This window comes from Schistocerca cancellata, chromosome 2 (genome assembly GCF_023864275.1).
Source record: "Schistocerca cancellata isolate TAMUIC-IGC-003103 chromosome 2, iqSchCanc2.1, whole genome shotgun sequence".
Classification (NCBI taxonomy): domain Eukaryota; kingdom Metazoa; phylum Arthropoda; class Insecta; order Orthoptera; family Acrididae; genus Schistocerca; species Schistocerca cancellata.
The window spans coordinates 425,241,015-425,261,009 of NC_064627.1; positions in this window are offsets into that span (position 1 = coordinate 425,241,015).

Genomic DNA, 19,995 nt, shown 5'->3' on the forward strand with positions numbered 1-19,995 from the left:
GGCCGATATGAAAGCCGATGACATTAAAATTGTGTGTCGTATCAGATTCGAGAGCTCTCTTTCCGACTTTAGCTATGCAGTACACCTGGTCTCGGAGTTTCAGTATACTAGGACCATCTCCTAAGTTTGAAACTCAACAGAGGCTCTCTTGCAAAGTTTTACTCGGTCAGGAAATTTCATATCAGCGTACGTTTCTATGAACACTGCAAGATATTTTTGTAATGCAACAGAAATTTTCCGTTTCGTTTTCGATACACATCGGGTTTTATTCGTTCTTTAAAATCCACTCACTTCGGACGAACCTATGGATACACAAGCGTAGCTGCAATTTTCTACCAGTTTCACTGCTAGGAGAACACTGATGTTTTCTAGATTTCTGTGTCCGAACTTCTTCTCATAGGTGGAACCGTATGAAGTGCATCTTTCTAGTGCACCATAAGTGGCTTGTCAATTGCATCCACCGCCATCGCGAGATCACAACCGCTTAAGATTTTTGTTTACAGACTTGAATAAAAGTCAAAGAACAATCTAGGCTGCGTAGGATGAACAATATGGAGTTAAGACTAGAATTGAATAATACTAAAACTGGAACAAAAATAGAAGAAATCTCAAAAAAATGGAAAGATCGTACCTACAGAACGGACGAGAGAGAGAAGACTGCCTAAGCTACCGTAACGTAGAGAAATAAAAGACGAAGCGACGCTGGAAACATCAGAAAAGATAGCAACTGCTCTATGGCTGAAGCCGGAAATTACATTTTGCCATGCGATGAAATGGAGAAGGAGAAAAAGATGATAAAGACGTAGAACAAACAATGTTGAAAAAAGGATAAATCTGCCAAATTATCCCATATAGCGTTACGATCCGAGGTTGCTATCGCTGCAGTAACGGAATGTCGCCACTGTCTTCGCTGTTACACATTTGCTTCTCCAGTGAGTTGACACCTGAACGAAAGTAATTTTCTTAATGATAAAATGTTTTAAAAAACTGTTAATTATTGTTGTGGCGACTAATAAACGTGTACTTACTATGAAAGACGTCCCACTTGATGCAGTCAAGTATATATATATATATATATATATATATATATATATATATATATATATATATAGCCAGCGTTTAGGGTCACAGAATAAAATCTCGAGAGTCGTTAACTTTTTTTCTACGTACAACTGCCAGTAAAACCTTACCCCGGTATTCATAGCATTCATTCCAAACACATTGCATGTGTAGAATTAATTGAACTACAAAGCACGCAGGTAAGAAATATCAAATCAGCGACACATTAACAGTTTTTTGCTGTCATGTTCCAAGAGCGCTATGCCGTTCAACATAGAGGACTGAAGTAATGGGCGTTGTTGATGGTGCCAATGTACCTCCTGCTACTCGCCTCCTCTTCTATTCAGCCCTCCCCTGTTGAACCCTTAACTTGTGCACCCCGCAGCATTAAAGGTCAGAATGCTATGTAGTTAAGCCGTGTCATCCATTTTTCTGTCTACCTGGCCGCGCGTATGTGAGGGCCACCCTTTTATGACGATGACGCACATTAAGGGGAGCTCCGCCGTTGGATGGTTACAGGCACCACCATAGCGCGAGTAGTTTCCGTCATGACAGATGTACTGCATAGCTCAACTCCGATTAACGTGAGAAACGTTTTCACATGCCATACGAATGTGAATCTGGCAAGCGCCACGAGACATTAGAGCCGAGTGCTGGCTGTAGCTGCAGGGTGTCCAGAGAAGGATCCCCGATTTCAAAGTTAAATATATCGATAACTAAGTTCGACAGGTAAGAGGAACTAAAGCTACGCATGAAATCTGTCAGAATTTTTTACAGAAGTCATACAGAAGTTTCGAAGCAGTTCGAAACGCAGCGCCGTACGCTGTGCAATTCGCACAGTATCAGCGTGCTTAATTAAAGTCGTCCTCTGCAAGCAGTCTTGCCAATCACATCACAGTCTTTTCAAAATATCCACCACTGGCAGTACGGAGGTGGGACACAGAACAATGAAACATACCATCACATCCTGTAGTGTCTCAACGGAAATCTATTCAGATGCTACACAGATCGTCGGTTCAAGCTCGTCCAGTGTGGTGAAATGGTTCCGGTACACAGCGTCTTTCAATGTGGCCCACAAAAAGCAGCCATAAAGAGTCAAATCGGGCGAAGAGATCAATCCACTCCTGCGCCAATAAATTTTCAATAATCCAACGCAATGCTTCTATTACCGAAGCATTCATCAAGAAAGCGGGACACCGGTGCGATGTGATCTGGACCCACCTAGCGTGAACCACTTGGTACATCGTGCCTCGAATGAAAAAGGCCCCACAATGCCCCTACTGCATACCGCAGCCCAAACAGTATCATTCGGCGAATACAGTGCTTTCGCTTCAGACAAATGGGGGATTTTTCGGAACACCAAAATCGCCAGCTTTGTTTATTCACGACTCCAATTTGGTGCACGCGTGCTTCGTCTGGGAGCGAGATGCAGCCAGCATCAAATCCTTCATTATCAATCATTGTGAGGATCTGTTCGCAAAATCGGTCTTCTGACACACAGCCCACGCAGGTATGGATTTTGAATGGAAATATGTGTAGAGACTGTCTCAGTACTTTGTGCGTCCTGAAAAGATTCAGACCAGTTTCTCTTGCAATTCTTCGGACGAATTTCCTTGGATTTTGCTCAGTAACTCCAGAACTGAGGAAGTGCGGTCTGGTAAACGAACTTCACACCTGCACGGTTTGTTGAGCACCTCAAGACACACAGGCTTTTGGTAGCGAAAATATCAGTCAGATAACGCCGAGTCCAAAACCCTTTGATTTTGAGTAACAGGGAGCACGCTATCAACAGTCAAATTTGATTTAACATAACGGTTTAAGGGGACCTGAAATTTTCGAAAACTTTTTTTTGTCACCATCTGAAAGACAATTTTATCCCGTTTCAAAAAACATATTTTATCTACTTTTCAGTTTTGATTTGGTCTTAAACGCCTTTGAACAAATGAACAAATGTCTACAAACCAGCCACGCTCTTGCAACAGGCAAGGAATATCACCATAAACATTTCTTGCCTGCCACAGTCGTGGAAACAATAAAGGCAATATACAGGGACCTTGCAGATACAAAATTACGTAGCAAATATCTGCATGGACGTACACAAAACCCTAATGAGAGTTTCAACAGCTGCGTGTGGCAACGAATACCAAAAACAGTGTTTGTTGGGTGGACAGTACTCAAAATAGGTGTGATGGATGCTGTCATCTGTTTCAGTGCTGGTGTAATCAGCTCGACAAAAGTAATGGACAAATTAGGCATCCAGCCAGGAAATAATATGATAGCTGCTCTGACTGCCATAGATCGTCAGCGACTAGTTGAAGCTGAAAGGGCTGTGGAAGCCACCACTAAAGAGTCCAGAGTAAGGAAAAGGCTCCTGAAGAAGTCTACAGAGAATAAAGAAGCAGCTGGCCAGCAAGATAATGCTGCTGGAATGTTCTGAAAGAGGCATACGATGAGTCAAAAACACTGAACTTTCTTTTCTCATTTTCTCGAAACTTCGTTTTCAGAACATTAGGTACATATAACTTCACAATGATTTTATCCATGTTCACCAAATTTCTCTCAAATGAATAATGGGATAGTATCTTTGTAATACATCGCAGAAATGATCTGTGTTTGTCAATCTATATATAATTTTTTAGACAAAATAGCAATGTGGTACAATAAGGATCTTTCTATTTCCTCAGATATACTCCAAACTCCAAAACGAGACGCATAAAGTGTTCCTGCGAATGTTGACAGCAGCCTGCCATAGTTTGAATGCTATTAGACTGATGATGGACCAAAAAAGGGTTCCAGAATGGGAACGTGTATTATAAAAACATCTATTAGGCAAAATATTGTAATTCTTAAACTATAACAGATACTTCAATAAATTTCCTTTTAAAGCTTGAGTTAATGTCATTCATTGTTGGTAAAAAACCACAACTTCCTCCGCATTGTAGATCACGAGTAATGTGCACTGAGAGCGAGGTATAAAAATGCAGCCCGTTCACGTCCAGATCCTCTTAAGTGCACATCTAACACTGTACGACAAACAGAATAGATCCTTCTGGAGATACTCGATTTGTTATTCAAGGAAACTTAATTACGCCTTGGGATACTTTAGTTATTTCTGTGTCATAATCCAGAGGAGTCACCAAAACAATTCAGAAAATTGTGGTAAATATATTTAAGCAGTGGCAAGTTATCTGACTGAGAATGTGCATTGTCTCATCCCATTGCTACACAGTTTTGTAGACAGACGAGATCAGCTAGAACGCTACTCCGACAATATTCCAGGAACCAGTACCTGTATTTAAAGAATACCAATGCCCGATACAATAAATGTTACTCCGGCTTCCTTGGAGGTTACAGAAGAGATGCTGAATCTCGAGATATCAGAGACGACAAAGGTGGTTTTATCACAAGAGAACTGATAGCAATTTGGCCGATAAGAACGAGACGACAAGAGCAGTTGTTGATTTCGCAATCCGTCAAATAAACAGCACACAGAGGAGAAAGACTTGGGAGAGTTACGAAGTTACTTTAAAATCCAACGTACGATTATGTTACTGGTAACGTAATGGCGTTGTGAAGGTAATTTAACAACAAAAAAGTAATGAAACTGAGGGTGCTTTTCTAGAAGTCATGTGGCGTATTCGCCAGTTTCTGGGAAGTGGAAAAGAAAGTAGACACACATGGAGACTTCGATTTAATTCGGTGTCAGTTTAGTTGTCTTCTCCACCGAGAACACCATTTTTTATAACTTTAGTTATACTATTAACGACAATTACGTGTAACAAATTGCCGTATTAATCGTGTGAAACAATGCTAAATGTGTCTACAGACAACAGAAACTGACTATATGAAAGACAAGGGAAAAAAAGCTAAACATGTATCTACCGATAATTACATCACGCAGCGCTGATCGAAAGAACGCTAGAACATGTTGTTTTGTATGCCACAGAACTAGAAAAAGGAGGGTCGAAATATCAGTTCACATGCTAACGTAAGAAAAGTCATGCGGCGTGCAGCCCTGATATACAATTAGGCGTGTCAAGCTGTCCATAACATACAAGGTGTTTTAGATAAGGTGTTTTTCTCTGAAATTTACAAATTGATAATGAAAAGGAGTATTTATTCAGCTAGCTAAATGTAGAAAACGCTACACTTGCTGCGGATCTGTGGACATAATTTATTTACTTATTTTCTAGAGAGTTACAGTAAAGAGTTATAATTTCTGAAATAGTTATTTTTTATCATGAACATGATGTATTTAAACTAACTATGTACAAATCAATTTAAATTAAATTTCTATCAATTTTAGTTAGCATGTTAGAAACGTTCAAAGTATTACGGATGGATGCAACGTACCATACATAACTGGCCGTGTTCAGATGGATTTTCTGGTGGCGGAATGTTCATTTAAAGGGTGACAATTATTGAACTGTACGAAAAAAAACGTAAATTAGTTCCAAACTACGTCATGCACACACTGTATTCAACATGTAAACATCACTACAGATATTCGGATTTAGGTTATGACATGTTTGATATGCCTGCCGTCATTGGCGATGATGTAGCGCAGACGAATAGCGAAATTCTGCATGACCCGCTGAAGTGTCGGAACATGATGCTGTCGATGACCTCCTGAATGGCTGTTTTCAGCTCAGCAATGATTTTGGGGTTATTGCTGTACACCTTGTCTTTAATATAGCCCCACAAAAAGGAGTCGCATGTGTTCAGATGCGGAGAATATGGCGGCCAATCGAGGTCCACGCCAGTGGCCTCTGGATATCCCAGAGTCAGAATGCGGTCCCCGAAGTGCTCCTCCAGGCCATCAAACACTGTCTTGGTTCGATGGGTCGAACTTCGTCTTCCATGAGCCACATCTTGTCGAAATCAGGGTCACTTTGGATAATGGGGATGAAATCATCTTTCAAAACCATCCATCAAGGCACATCGCGCCGATTATTCCATGACTGGACATTGCACACCACACAGTCGCCCGTTGAGGATGAAGAGACTTCTCGATCCCGAAATTCGGATTCACAGCCCCACAAATGCGTCAATTTTGCTTACTGTGGAACTCGTCCAAATGAAAGTGAGCTTCATCACTAAACCAAGCCATACAATGCATACTAATTCCCAGCATGATGCGCGGCCAACCGTGCCGTTTGAACGTCCTAACGCAAACCGTTCAGAAGTTAATTTTATTTCATATAGTTCAATAATTGGCACCCAGTAAGTGGTGTGTTCAAACGAATGCCCACTTTCCTGGATGTGCAGCTCAGTTCGTCTTCGAAACGACCTGCAGACCAGACGTTACAGTCGCTGGCGTCAAAGAGCGACAAGCTTCGTGTGCGCTGTTTGATGACATGTTCGCTTAGATTGTAGAATGTATCTTTACACCACCGTATACAAGCAACACCAACACAAGGCAGGTCGGGACGCAGCAACAAAAGATTTCGGTCTGCCATGGATATTTATGTGGAATAAACCCACAACCTTAGACGATTTCCAACAGCTCATAGAGGAAGCTCTTTGCTCCGGGACACCAGCAACTTTAACATCTCTTTCACAAGTGGTTTAGAAGGCACGCTGAATTGCACGTTCTGGAAAGTGGACACTCGTCTGAACACCTCGCTTAAATGAATATTCCACCACCGGAACGTCCACCTGAACATAGCCAGTTATCAAATGAAACAACAACCGACAGGTAACAGTGAGCTTGTTTCATTTGATGTCAATAACAGTCACGGTAAAGCCTAACCTAAAATGTTCGCATTTAAAACCGCCAATTATGTACAGCATGTTGCGTCCTTCTTAAATAAAATCGATACAAATTTGATTTGAACTGATTTCGCACACGTGGTTTAAATAAATCAGCCACATGATAAAAAATAATGTTCTATTTAAAAGATCACAATTCGTTGCAGTAGCTCTAGAAAATAACTAAATAAATTACGTTCATAATTACGCGGCAACAGTGAGGTTTCTTACTTTTAGCTGTCTACATAAATATTACTTTCACTTATTGTTTTGTAAGCTGCAGAGAAAAACACCTCATCTGGAACACATCGTATATTAACCAAGTTAAAACAATTAATAATGTCATAATACCTGTACCTCGTTGGAGTTTCTTGATGCAAGCAGTCTTTTCTTGTACTGCTTGCCATGACCCACAGCTAAATCGTGAATTTCGTATGCGCTGTTCGTTACCTGGCAACGTCACGGACTGAGGTGCATTATTATCGTGGGTTAAGGAAAGCTGCTTTGTAGCTACAAATGAACTGAGGGAAGGAAAATAAATGAGAAGAAAGCAACTTGTCAGAGTATGTAGAAGAGCCTCTTAAGGACTACATAGAGCGACATTGGGGCTTTTTTTTTTAAGTACAGCACAAGTCGTATTTGCGGAAGTATTGGGAGATTTTTTTTAAATACTGATGGTTCTTGACGACATGACTCCCCTACATGACTTATCTGCTCACTGTTTTTTGTATTACTGTTTCTAGAGCCATGAAAAGGTAAGACTTTGCGGAAATAGCGCCTTTTTCCGAACGTAAAATGCATTTGATACCTCTGAGTTGGTCGTCCGTCCGTCTTATCAATACAGCAACGCCTGTCGTGCTCAGTCAGTGAGAAAGTAATATACACTGCTCTGAAAAATTTGAGGAAGACGTTATCACACCGATGGAAATGAATTAAAGTGCGGGGGCATATTTCCCGACGTCTCCTAGTCGTACGCAGAAAGCTGGACGTCATACTGCGTGAGGTCAGCAGCGTGACCATAGCGGAAAATGGGGCTGGTCAGACAGCACGAGGCAATCGAAGGAACAAGAAAAGACAATACGTGCCAGTCATTACAACGTGACACGGACACAACATAACGAACACGTTCGATACAGTGTTATTAAATTTTTAAGTAATAGATCGGTGTATAAGTTGGTAGCATTTTTGTTTTGCATGTTGATATTCCGGTTCTATGAGTTTATTTTTCGATTGTCATTTTTTATTTGAAGTTCACAGTAGCTGTTTGAGATTACATTTGGTCATTTTCTCATTTGGTGATAGTGGACGCTAGAAAGTGGAGTGCGAAGTCGAGAAATATGAATATGTCCATCATGTTCTTCTCTTTGAATTCAGTAAAGGGGTGGCAACAGCGTAGGCAGCCAGGAACATTTGCGACGTGTATGGGGATAATGCCATCGCACAGAGCGCAACAAGAAAATGGCTTGCTGGTTTTAAGGAGGACCGTTTTGACAATAATGACTCACGTACAGAAACACCTTCAGAGTTTGATGACGATCGTTTAAAAGTATTAAAATGGTTCAAATGGCTCTGAGCACTATGGGACTCAACTGCTAAGGTCATCAGTCCCCTAGAACTTAGAACTACTTAAACCTAACTAACCTAAGGACATCACACACATCCATGCCCGAGGTAGGATTCGAACCTTCGACCGTAGCAGTCGCGAGGTTCCGGACTGAAGCGCCTAGAACCGCACGGGCAACGCGGCCGGCTTTAAAAGCATTAATCCACATTGTTCCACGTTAGTGTCTCGAGAACTGACAGATGTGATGAATTGTGATCATTCCACCGTCGTACGACATTTTTCATGCAATGGGAAGGTTAAAAAAAGTGCGGTGTACGGGTAATCCAAAATCTGAAAAATCAGCATCTCTGCTTGCTCGTCACTAACTGGCACGTGAACAACACCGACCATTCATATCCTGTATCATCACTAGTGACGAGAAATGGTGTCTTTAACCTAACACAAGAAAAGAAAGGAATGGCCGAGTCCAAACAAAGCAGCAAGCCCCCTTGCTGCAAAGACCTACACACGCCCGCAAAAGATAATGTTACGCATCTGGTCGACAGCAACGGTATGGTGTACGAGGAATTGCTTACCCGAGGTGCAACCACCAATGCTGACATTTATTCTCAACACCTGAGACGTCGTGCAGACGCAATCGAAGAAAAACGACCAGGAAGACAGCTTGAAGTGATGCCACTCCAAGATAACGCCCGCCCGGATTCTGCTAGACTGTCAAAAAAAGCTATGCGAGGGTTGGATTGGGAAGTCATTCCGCACCCACCTTATTAACCTTATCTTGCGCCTTCAGATTTTCACCTCTTCCGCTCTCTATCGAACAAGCTTTAAGGAACTTACTTTCCTGATAAAAATGCTCTCCAAACATGGTTCGACCAGTTCTTCGCCTCAAAACCACGTGATTTCTACAGTCGCGGAATGGAAACGTTGCCCAGCGTTGGCAGACTGTTGTAAACAGGGAAGGAGAATACATTATTGATGACTAAATTATCTGTTGTGTGTGTGGAAAAACGTTACGAACTAATGCACCAAATTAATAGTTCGAAACTTGTGGCTTCTAAACTATCGATTTCAGACCATAGGTACCGAGACATATCCGTATTATTATCTTTCTAGCTTATGGATACCACAAACTACTCCTTCCTAGTATAAACTTAAGAACGTCTCACATTCGTGTTTTGCGCGCGAGAACGGCTGCAGATTCGACAGAAGAAAACAGATTCATTTGAGTATAACCGACCATCGTCTGAATCCTGCACGTTCGGGCGTCGACATCGATTGCACTGAGGCCGCGCACGTACTGGTGTACGAGGTGCATTCAAGTTCTAAGGCCTCCGATTTTTTTTCTAATTAACTACTCACCCGAAATCGATGAAACTGGCGTTACTTCTCGACGTAATCGCCCTGCAGACGTACACATTTTTCACAACGCTGACGCCATGATTCCATGGCAGCGGCGAAGGCTTCTTTAGGAGTCTGTTTTGACCACTGGAAAATCGCTGAGGCAATAGCAGCACGGCTGGTGAATGTGCGGCCACGGAGAGTGTCTTTCATTGTTGGAAAAAGCTAAAAGTCACTAGGAGCCAGGTCAGGTGAGTAGGGAGCATGAGGAATCACTTCAAAGTTGTTATCACGAAGAAACTGTTGCGTAACGTTAGCTCGATGTGCGGGTGCGTTGACTTGGTGAAACAGCACACGCGCAGCCCTTCCCGGACGTTTTTGTTGCAGTGCAGGAAGGAATTTGTTCTTCAAAACATTTTCGTAGTGCCCTTTGGAACGCAATGGGTAAGGATTACGCCCTCGCTGTCCCAGAACATGGATACCACATTTTTTCAGCACTGGCGGTTACCCGAAATTTTTTGGTGGTGGTGAATCTGTGTGCTTCCATTGAGCTGACTGGCGCTTTGTTTCTGGATTGAAAAATGGCATCCACGTCTCATCCATTGTCACAACCGACGAAAAGAAAGTCCCATTCGTGCTGTCGTTGCGCGTCAACATTGCTTGGCAACATGTCACACGGGCAGCCATGTGGTCGTCCGTCAGTATTCGTGGCACCCACCTGGATGACACTTTTCGCATTTTCAGGTCGTCATGCAGGATTGTGTGCACAGAACCCACAGAAATGCCAACTCTGGAGGCGATCTGTTCAACAGTCATTCGGCGATCCCCCAAAACAATTCTCTCCACTTTCTCGATCATGTCGTCAGACTGGCTTGTGCGAGCCCGAGGTTGTTTCGGTTTGTTGTCACACGATGTTCTACCTTCATTAAACTGTCGCACCCACGAACGCACTTTCGACACATCCATAACTCCATCACCACATGTCTCCTTCAACTGTCGATGAATTTCAATTGGTTTCACACCACGCAAATTCAGAAAACGGATGATTGCACGCTGTTCAAGTAAGGAAAACGTCGCCATTCTAAGTATTTAAAACAGTTCTCATTCTCACCGCTGGCGGTAAAATTCCATCTGCCGTACGGTGCTGCCATCTCTGGAACGTATTGACAATGAACGCGGCCTCATTTTAAAACAATGCGCATGTTTCTATCTCTTTCCAGTCCGGAGAAAAAAAATCGGAGGCCTTTGAACTTGAATGCACCTCGTACTGATTTGAGGAGATTGGCCGATGCCGGTCGTCGGCAAAACCCTCTGATGTCGGTGTCACTTTGACCGCAGCCTAATATGGGCCGTGGGTGCTATACTTAATGAAGCGTCAGCGCCGAATTTCTGGTAAGGAGCCAAGCAAGGGGAGCTAGGCAGAGACTGATGGCGCCAGGGGCAGGTGTGTGGCGCCAGAGCCTGTACCGGCGCCAGCGCGGAGCCAATGACCGCCAGCAGAGGGCACGCGCCAATCCCGCAAGGGCTCGAGCCACGTGCCAGCATTGGCGCCGCTGCGGCATCACCACAGCCTGTGCATCACCAATGGCCTCATTGCGCTGGAACGGTCGCTGTTAATCCATCTATCAAAAAAGGCGAGGTGGTCGTGCTAATAAGCTATTAGTTACACCCTTGAGCCCGTTCTACGCGGGACGTGCGACACGAACAACCAAGTGGTCGTCTACTGCAGCGCTACGCGGAATAGACAGTCCAAAAGCAAAAAAGCCTTTACACAGTACATCCCTGTCTACTCGTTTGCTCTACGTGTCTACTGCTTTTCTTAAAATCATGTTTCGAGACTCAAGTATTTTATGTCCTTTTGTAATGATTACCACATTTATTTGTATTTTAGACGGACACGGTGTCGCCGTATTTAATTGTTTTCATATTGTTCATGTGAAGCACGTGCTGGTTACCATGGAGAGGATGCTTCTCCCTTCATCCTCGCTCACCAAATATTGTTCAGGCTGCTATTTCTTCATGATGAATATGCATTGGGCGCTCCCTGTTCCAAGATGACAACAGTTTTACTTCCACTTCTACATGGATACTCCGCAAATCACATTTAAGTGACTGGCAGAGGGTTCATCGAACCACCTTCATAATTCTCCATTATACATCTACAGCTACATAATTACTCTGCTATTCACAATTAAGTGCCTGGCACAGGATTCAATGAACCACCTTCAAGCTGTCTCTACCGTTCCACTCTCGAACTGCGCGCGGGAAAAACTAGCACTTAAATTATTCTGTGCGAGCCCTGATTTCTCTTATTTTATCGTGATGATCATTTCTCCCTATGTAAGTGCGTCCCAACAGAATGTTTTCGCAACCGGAGGAGAAAACTGGTTATTGAAATTTCATGAGAAGATCCCGTCGCAACGAAAAACGCCTTTGTTTTAATGATTACCACTCCAATTCACGTATCATGTCTATGACACTATCTCCCCTGTTTCGCGATAATACAAAACGAGCCGCCTTTCTTTGAACTTTTTCAATATCATCCGTCAGTTCCATCTGGTACGGATCCCACACCGCACAGCAATACTCCAGAATAGGGCAGACAAGCCGGCCGGAGTGGCCGAGCGGCTCTAGGCGCTTCAGTCGGGAACCGCGCGACCGCTACAGTCGCAGGTTCGAATCCTGTCTCGGGCATGGATGTGTGTGACGTCCTTAGGTTAGTTAGGTTTAAGTAGTTCTAAGTCCAGGCGACTGATGACCTCAGATGTTAAGTCCCCTAGAGCTCAGAGTCATTTGAACCATTTTTTGAATAGGGCGGACAAGTGTAGTGTTACCAGTCTCTATAGTAGATCTGTTGCACCTTGTATGTGTTCTGCCAATGAATCGTCAATGGTTTGCTCTACCCACAACATTATCTATGTTATCGTTCCAACTTAGGTTATTTGTACTTGTAATCCTTAAGTATATAGTTGAATTTACAGCCTTCAGATATGTGTCACTTATCGCGTAATCGAAATATAGCGGATTTCTTATAGTACTCATGTGAATAACTTCACACTTTTCTTTGTTCAGCGTCAATTACCACTTTTCACACCACACAGATATCTTATCTAAATCATTTTGCAATTCATTTTGGTCATCTGATGACTTTACAAGACGGTAAATGACAGCATCATCTGCAAATAATCTAAGAGGCCTACTCAGATTGCCTCCTATTAATATAGATCAGGAACAATAGAGGGCCTATAACACTTCCTTGGGGAACGCCGGATATTACTCCTGTTTCACTCGATGACTTTCCGTCTATTATTACGAACTGTGACCTTTCTGACAGGAAATCACGAATCCAATCGCACAACGGAGGCGATACTCCGTAGGCACGCAGGTTGGTTAGAAGACGCTTGTGAGGAATAGTGTCGACTGCCTTCTGGAAATCTAAAAATATGGAGTCGATTTGACATCCCCTGTCGATAGCACTCATTACTTCATGAGTATAAAGAGCTAGTTGTGTTCCGCAAGAACGATATTTTCTGAATCCGTGCTATGTGTCAGTAAATCGTTTTCTTCGAGGTACTTCATAATGTTCGAATACAGTTTTTGTTCCAAAACCCTACCGAAAATCGACGTTAGTGGTATGGGCCTGTAATTCAGCGGATTATTCCTACCTTCCCTTTTTGGGTACTGGTGAGACTTGAGCAACTTTCCAGTGTTTATTGACAGGACTGCACACATACTTCCTTGTTTGACAACGACCCAGGAATCCCATCACATCCAGCTGGCCCGCACGTGAAACGTAGCAATCAAAGTCCCCACCGTTTGGTAGCTCTACGGAATCTAAACGTCAATGAATGACTTCAGATGGATATGTCGTAACTGAAGAAACTTGTGGACACTCTTTCTCGACGGACTGAGACAATTAGCAAGGCTACAGGCAATGTTACGTAGTGTTAGCTTTTGACCAGTGAGGCCTTATACAGGGTGTCCCAAGAAGAAGGGTCAATATTCAGGGGTATGATAGAAACGATCATTCGAAACAAAAAACATCGGCTCGAATATGGATACCTACAACGAGCACTACATCATCGACACTGTACTGCAAGCTCTCTGCTTTCCATATTTTGAGAGGTGGTAATATGGACCAAAACAAGGAAAAAGGTCATGTAAACATGGGTTCTAAAGTACATACATTTAAGACCTATGAACATTTGCTCATCTTCGCTACTGCAAAGCAAATCTCCTCTGCTGAACAAGTATTCATAACGCTTAAGATATGCATTTTGCTTCCATTGATCGTTCCTGTCATGTCCCTGAATACTGCTCATTCCTACTGGGCAACACTATATATAAAATAATATTTTATCTGTGTAAAAGGGTCGATCGCTCGAGAATTTAAGATAAATTGATATAATTGCTGAGTAATATAATAAACTGGCACGAAACACGGCAGAACTTCCTTAATAACGAAACTACCAAAAAACATGGTGGATCTTAATCACCGAGCAATAACTGTACTAAGTGCCAAATCCGTTATATCTTATCGGCGCATGAAGGGAAAGAAGATAAAATCAAAACATTGATTATCGTCGGTACTCATCCAAAATGCGTCGTTCCTCGCAAGGAAAACTGTGTTCTCTGACTATGTAAAGACTGCATCGTTTCTACCAAAGCTACACAAAGATTAGCGATAGTCTCGATAAACTTCAGCCAAGGCTCTAGTAGATTAAGCACACGTATCAGAGAGAATAATGATTAAACCCTTGTTCGACACAACACTGATGCATATCAATAGCAGCCTATCTAAGTGTTCAGGATGATGGCCGGGTATGGAATAGTTGAAAAAAGATCCCAATGGCAAATTAATCGGTCCACTATTACTCATTTTCTTACTAAATTCCATTCGGCTGCTGAAAATAACATTGTTGGTAACTGCCGGCTAAAAAAAGAATTCACAGCGTATGCCAGCGTGCCTCATGCCTCTCTGACTAGTGGTGCCGGGGTTCATTAAATAATGTTGAATTAAGCTATTTAACTACCGGAAGCCTTTGAGGCCAGAAATTTTTAAGTAAATAATTGAATTTGAGAGTGCTTAGGTAATTTTTTACTACTAACTAGCTGACAAATAGGTATTCGTTTTGCCAGTTTTCTATTTGAAACTAAAGCAGAAAAAAATGAACTGTGTTTGTAGAGTAATGTCGAAAAAAATTAATTTTCGCGTATTCGTGAAACAGTTTTGAAATTATGAAACAGTCGTATAAAGAAATATGCATAATGTATAAACGTGTAAGTACAGTATTCAAATTAAGAAACATAGTATGCAAAATACAAATTCTCTGTAATGTTTATTTAACTAAAAACTACATTATAAACAATATTACAAGTTACATGTTCAGGCAGCTGGGTGCAGTTACTTTCTCGTGTCTACAACGGGATTTTGTAAACATCTCCATGGTAACGTCTCTCCGTAGCTCTATCGACGGCTACTGTTTTCGTCTACAGCCATTTGCGCTTCGCAGTTGAAAGCTGTCAAAAGCGCAGGTAGATGTCAGGGATTTGCTTTAGTTTACGCAACTGTTAGACTGTCGTAGTACTAAATAATAACTATATGAAAACTTCATTCATGATGCAGCAGTTTTTCACACCTCTCAGAGTTTATAACATCGTTTCTCTCGAACTGTGTGTCACACAGTGATATACTTGTGTAGGTACATTCAGCAGCAAATGTGGATATCGTCTCCGAAATACGTTGCGAATAGAGTTAGTTGCAAGAAAGTGATGAATTTAAAACTCATGCATAATGCGGCACCTTTTCACGCAACTCATTGTTTGCAACGTCATGTCCCCTGAAGTATGACACATAGGTGGTACTCACACCCAGAGCGATTGTTGCCTCACAGTAAGGGATGTGTCTGTCAAGTTTGGGTGAAATCTGTCCACTGGTTTAGGAGGAAATGGGGAACATGTACACATACATACCTCCTTTTTATAATATGTATTGATTTTATGTGTGATGCGCGATCAGGCGATAGATACTATATAGCTAGTGATGGCATGTAGATACAAAAGGATTTTTCCGTCAGTTTTGAGACTCGTTATTCGATTTCATCAAGTATTCGGTAATTTTCGTCGAGATGGCGTTTCCCAATACAACTGGGGCCTTTGTGAGAACTTGAACGGTGCCTCAGTCATGGGCACATCACAGCCGCGGCTTCAGCAATTAGAAAACCTCAGTCTCTGGCGACCAAACGGGTCTGCGTAGTCTTTACAAAAGTTGTGAAAATGAATTCATTTAGGTAGACTGAAAAAAATAGTCCTCCTCTGGATAGTCAATTGTTTTGAGTGCTGAGTTTTTAAATAGCGCTCAACGTGAGCGCTCATTGTCAGTTTGGTGCATGGTCTACAAGAAACACTCACCTCGTGGGACTAATACAACCAGCTTCCAGACCACGTGGACTTACATCTCAAACTCCCTGTTGCAGTAGTTAACTATAGTGTCTAACGCCTCAGAAGTCCGGTAAAAGCTGCCGTCTGTGAAAAAAGTGGTTTACAATCTCGTTGTGGCAAGTCACAACGACTGATACATCGAATTTATGATGACAACTCGCAATTACGACCGTATCCAGGCCATCGACGCATCTGCGCTGCTTCTAAGGTAATCTTCGACGTTCTACAGTCGTGTACCATCACTAAAAGAATCTCTGTGACTCGTCCCCAATTTTAGATATTCAACTTCCATACTCGCATAGTTCTGTGATTACTTGTGTATGGTCTTTCTCTTATTGATCAGGCACTGTCTGCCGTTCGCTTAATCGCGATTCTCTAAATAAATAAAAAAAAAAAAATAAACCATTTTGATACTCATTTTGGTGCTTTTCACTTTATTAAACGCGTGAGCCTTCTTAAAAACGTACTCATTTGTCTATATGGACTGAGTCTATAGTAGACACTTATTGAAATTTAGTTGTGCTGTCCCCTCCTCTCATCAATTTTAATCGAGCTTGATCACCATCACTGATGAGCGTAATGCCAAACTGAATTACGCCTGCAGCAAGAGAAGTTGTTGAGACTTTCTTGATATAATTGTTGCCTATTGGCTTTTGTCTTTGGTTCTTCGGCCTTCGTTTGTTTGAAGATTTTTGTGACGTTTCGCCAGGACGAGTGGCTGGAATTGTCAAAGCTTCACCCTACATTGCTGGTGGACAGTCCTTCACCAGCAATGCAGGATGAAGCTTTGGCAATTCCAGCCACTCGTCCTGGCGAAACGTTTAAAAAATCGATAAACAAACGTAGGCAGAAGAACTCGAGGTAGAAACCAACAGGCAGTTTGCCAACAGCAGAAGAGTTTGATGCTTTCGGCAACGGTCAAGGCAGTGTGTTGGGTAGTCGGGTGCTCAGATTTTAAACCACACCGGCTAACAACGTGGGGCCCGTTTTTCACACGTGGCTCACAAGAGCGAGACTACATGCTCTGTGGGTTAGTCGATCGCTTTTGTCGGCAACCGTAAGTTGATGGTTTAGCTTTCTGTAATGCCCAACGTATGTTGCAGTGGAGACAAAAGATTCGTGTTGGATGGCACTAGGGTTGTTCAGGAGTTAGAGACTTTCCGTTGATATCTACTGTTCTCTCACTAAACGGGAAATATGAACAATATTGCTGAGTCCTAGCAGCAGGAAACACTATTCCGAATAGTGCTGCCTGCGGGAGCAAGGATGGACAGTGAGATTCTCCGCATTAAAATCAAAAGCCAGTCATTCTGCACTGCAAGCCTCACTATTTAAACAATATGGAGAGTTGGTTGGAACTCGCGAAATCCAAGAGTCGGCCGACAGCCCTCATGAGTGTGGGAGGCGAGAGGTTGGCCTCTAGAGCAGAAGCGCTGCTTTATACTGTGTCTAGTTTCAAGCCGGGAGGCAGGGAGCTACAGTGGCCGACTACATTATTCTTTCAGTACAGAAAGCTCACAGGAGGTCTCAGTGAAATTGTGATCAATTTTATTTTATTTTAGAGGATGAATGCTATGGCTTAGTGAGTGACTGGTACGCTCAGGCCTCTCATTACATCGCGGAGCTACCATTTAGCACGGAGTTGGCGTTGGTAGAAGAGATGAACTTCGCCAGTTTCAATTAACTGTATTTGTTTCCGTCGAAACTGTGAAGTACTTCATTTCTGATATGAATTTCGACGTAAGTGGTTTTGAAACTTTCCCCTGTTGTCGAAGCTTCCCAGCAGATTAAAACTGTGTGCCTGACAGGGACTCGAACCTGGGATCTTTGCCTCTCTTACGCAAGTATCCTATCAACAGGCATCTAAACACAACTCAAGACCCGCCCTCTCAGCAATACTTCAGACTATGCCTCTCTGCTTTTATTTCATCTTTTTACGCTGTTTTCCACAGCTTCTAAGAATTAGTTGAAGGTCGAAACCAAAATTCCACCGGAGCTGTAAACGTCTGCAAAAACAAAACATTTATGTCATTCACTGATGACCTCGTTCGGCTTTAAAGCCATTGTGAAGTAACGCTTATTCATTCAGGGTGTCCTAGAACGTTGCGAGAAACTTTGAGGGTTTTAGAGGGCGTCTTGAGGAACAAATCAGGACAGGGAAACATCTCTGGAAAACACATCCAACGATGCTACAGTGCGTCGAAGTTACAGGCGCCAGCTCCTGGCACTAGGTCACCCCTTCGGCAGCAAACGTGACTGTACGTTGACGGGCCGTAGGCGGAACGTCTCGCAATGTTGTTCGTTACTCAGCGATCGCGACTGATTGCCACGATCGCCGGCGGAGAAGATGAAGGTATCTGCTCCATAGGAAGGCCTTGTTTCTGTCGAATGTGATGCTCTGTTGCCTCGGTGGAGGATGGTTTCGGATACTGGTTTCCATCCGCAGTTTAATTCTTATGCTGGAACCCTCTAAAATATCCAGTCTTTTTCGGTATACAGGAGAAATCCGTGTCTGAAACCGTCATCCAACATGGAAACGCAGCATCCATCACCAATAGTGATCGCAGGAATCAGTTTCGATCACGGAATAACAAACAACATTGAAATACGTTCTACCTATGGTCCATCTGCGTGAAAAATCACGTTTTATGTCCAAGAGATAGCCTAGTGGCAGGCGCTGCCGCCTGTAACTTCGACGCTCTGTAGCGGCGTCGGATGACGTTTCCGGTCACCGGCCCCTGTTCGTGATTTGTTCCTCAAGTCGCCCTCTACAACCTCTTTAAGTCTGACGCAACATTTCTGTATATGTGCATGAGCAACATTTCTACTTTGACCACCTTTTCACTATGTCATAACTACGGTTTTAACCATCAACACGTTATCCTGCTGTCTTATGAAGATTTTTACGATAGTAATAACGACGCAATAGGAGCTAATGTTCTCACTATTATCGGAGTATATTTTGCCGTCCAGTGATCGGATAATGGAAACGTTTTCAGCGCAGCCTGATTTGAAACAGAGCATTCATCATTGGCACTGGCAGTGTTTCGCGTGTCAAAGTGAGGATGGAGACGCTTGTCAAAACTCTTCTATAAATGCAGCGGTGTCGATAATCGATTCGGGTCGACCAAGAAGTTTCCTCACTAATCGGTGATGCAATATGTCGCATAAAATGTCTCACGCGCCGTACATCGCCACGAGCGCGTGGAATCGGGACTTGACGCGCGTGAGCCTTGGCGCCACGCCACAGTGTCTCAGTGGGCGAAGTCAAGGAATGTTTCTGAACCAGTGAACAGCGGTGATGTAACAGCGTTGTGGGCGTTAAGCTTAATCCATGTCTCCAGTAAAGTAATTGAATTTCTCGAGCCTATTTCTTGCCAAAAAGAACCTTACAGATGGGAACAGAAAGTGTTAAAACTCGAAGCAACAGTTCGATAGTTAATAAACTCTGTGGAAATGTTCATCACATAAACGTTCACTCCATTCGGAACATGACCATCATAATCAGTAGAGGTGTAAAACGAGTGTGGGCACGAATACACTCTTTTCGTAGTGACATGGAAGCAAAATGTCTGAGACTGTCATTTTGAGGAATTTCTTGTGATCCCTGAAACACTTGTTGTACCAGTTGATGAAGGTTGCTGTCTGGTATGAAAGTATACATCTCTACAGGTGGTTAGTTGTGTGACCAGGTCGAGGATTCGTGCCTGCTGGTTATAATTAAAGTGCAGCTACTCACAGAGGTACAGCGCAGGCTCCAATTATTATCAAACAGCAGCGAAACTTAGAAAATATTTTAAAGCTTAAATGCGGAACCGATTTATGCAGAAAAAAATTAGCTT